Genomic DNA, 2,964 nt, shown 5'->3' with positions numbered 1-2,964 from the left:
CCGGCCTCCACTTCGAAAATGACAGTCAAGCCAGCCCGTGCGCTGTTGCGCTGTTTTGCGAAGCGTGTTTTCTCTAGGCATTACGGTAACATCGTGTCGCAGCACATTTCAAAATAAAAGTGAGCTTCTGCTGGACATGATGCAATTGATGTGGCAGAAACGATTGAATAAATAAATAAATGCTTAAGACACCACAAGATTCTAAAGAAAATATTACAGTCTCACAGAAAGCTTACTACATTCAGCAGAGATTCGAACTCATGTAAAAAAGAAAACCTTCTGTTTCCACTAACTCAGCAGACCACCGTAGGGAGACCCTCTGTCAATATGTTCAGCAGAAGCTCACTTTATTTTGAAATGTGATGCGACACGATGTTACCGTAATGCCTAGAAAAAGCGCAGGGGCTGGCTTGACTGTCGTTTTCGAAGTGGAGGCTGGCTTGACTTCAATCCTTGGACTCATCCCTCCTACTCCCCACCCAAATATAGTGTTAACAATGTTGCATAGTAAACCAAAATCTGGTTTTCAAAAAAGAAAAGAGAGGAAAGACAAAGGAAAAGATGTCAGTCTGTAACCCAGTTTTTCACCAAGACATGTGGGCGGCCTTTTTTGTGTTAGCCTGCATTTCATTTATTCATATTAAATCACTGTCCCTGCCCCTTTTAGCAGACTAACAACAGATGAGTTAGCAGCAGCCCAGTCTGCCCATCACTGCAGCCTCCCTGTCCCAGTGAAGAAGGTGAGCAGCGTGGTGTTAACGACATGCCAGTTAGCAACATGCCAGGGAGATTTCTCTGTCTCTCATGCTCTTTTTACCGTAACAAAAAAAGACAATAAAATAAATCAAATAAAAAAACACCTTCCTGTCTGTCCTGGATGCTGGACAGCAGCTTACCTCAGCCTGCATGTAAGTTCAATTCAATTCAATTTTATTTATATAGCGCCAAATCACAACAACAGTTATCTCACAGTGCTTTTCATAAAAGAGCAGGTCTAGACCGAACTCTGTGATGATATTTACAGAAGCCCAACAGTTCCCACCAAGAGCAAGCACTAGGCGACAGAGGCATGGAAAAACTTCCTTTTAAGAGGCAGAATCCAGAACCACGGCTCAGTGTGGGCAGCCATCTGGCTCAACCGGTTGGGGAGAGGGGGAGAGGGGGAGAGGGGGAGAGGGGGAGAGGAACGGAGAGAGAGGGAGAGGAACGGAGAGGGAGAGAGAGGGGAGAGAGGCAGCCTACACAATATACACACAGAGGTACAGACAGTAAAGGTGATGTTGCTATACACTAAATGAAAAATGGTACAGATATTTATAGTAGTGTTAATGGTAACAATCGTAATGTTAATGATTATAATAACCATAATCACAATAGAACTAGTAACAATAGTCGTTGCAGCAGAGGGTGTCGAGCAGGAACACGGGGGCAGCAGGTGACCCGCAACCACAGATCCAGACTCCACAGCTCCAGAGCCAGAAACACCTGCAGGAAGTGATAGTGATAGATTATTTTAATGTAAATACTTTAATAACTATTCTGATTCACACACCATGCTGGTGGCCGTAATGCACATAGCTGGTTGTTTTTCAACCACTAATAAACTCCAGAAGAAGAAGAAGACGACTTTTGGCCATTAAACAAAGCAAACATCGACTGGTGGTGCCTTCGCTCATTACTCTCTGATGCCAGCAGAAATGGAATCTTTCTGCTGCAGCGTGGGTGGTTTTTGCTGGAGGCTGTCGCCGACGACAACCAAGAGGAAGCCATGCGTACACTAAGTTACAACATGAAAGTTTAAATGTTACTACTCCTCATTTGGACGGAGGTGTGGATACTTAGCAGGATTTACTGGAATAAGACAATCATGACAAGCAGGAAGATATTTGGTGTATTTTGCCAATTTATTTGGTCTTTCTCCTAAGAAGTCAGTTAAAGACGAAGAGCAGCTGTTTTCCCGGGGAAGGTGCTCAACCAAGAGCCAGAGAGACAGCTGGAGAAAAACTGGGTATGAAGCGGCATATTTTTACATCTTACTTGGTGATTTAAGGATTTATTTTGACAAAATCAGACAATTGTTGGAACAATGGAAAGACTACTCAGAAGACTTACTATGGCAGATTTGGTGAGTTTTAACATTAATTATTTTCTTTTCATTCTTTGTTTCTGTTCCATTTGAATGAAATGTGTTTTATTGTGCACATGGTAACGTTACCATTAACATTAATAATTCTCGTCTTGGTTCATGAAACAGAGACAAACTTGAATTATGACGGTGTATTTTGGTTGTATATTCTTCTGTGTGTCCGTTCTTTCTGGATATTTTGTGAGCATACTTTAACTAGAAAGCTATCTTTGCGAACTCACCGGCTCCGCAAGCAGAATAACTGCTTTCTCAGTAAGTATAGCTGGGGAATTTATTTCTTCAGTGGACTAACGTTAGTTCTAACTAACGTTACAACATTTTAATGTTACCATCAGCACCGACTTAACATCCACAGTAAAGGTGGCTAATTTTCCCTTTACAGATCGACATTTTGTGCGCGCTCTCACTCTATATATATATGAATCTCTCTCCCTCGCTCTCTCTCTCTCTATATATATATATATGAATCTCTCTCTCTCTCTCTATATATATATATATGAATCTCTCTCTCTCTCTCTCTCTCTATATATATGAATCTCTCTCTCTCTCACTCTATATATATATATGAATCTCTCTCCCTCGCTCTCTCTCTCTCTCTCTCTATATATATATATATATGAATCTCTCTCTCTCTATATATATATATGAATCTCTCTCTCTCTCTCTCTATATATATATATGAATCTCTCTCTCTCTCTCTCTATATATATATGAATCTCTCTCTCTCTCTATATGAATCTCTCTCTCTCTCTCTATATGAATCTCTCTCTCTCTCTCTATATGAATCTCTCTCTCTCTCTATATGAATCTCTCTCTCT

This window comes from Micropterus dolomieu, linkage group LG13 (assembly GCF_021292245.1).
Source record: "Micropterus dolomieu isolate WLL.071019.BEF.003 ecotype Adirondacks linkage group LG13, ASM2129224v1, whole genome shotgun sequence".
Taxonomy (NCBI): Eukaryota; Metazoa; Chordata; class Actinopteri; order Centrarchiformes; family Centrarchidae; genus Micropterus; species Micropterus dolomieu.
This window is presented reverse-complemented; position numbering follows the sequence as displayed.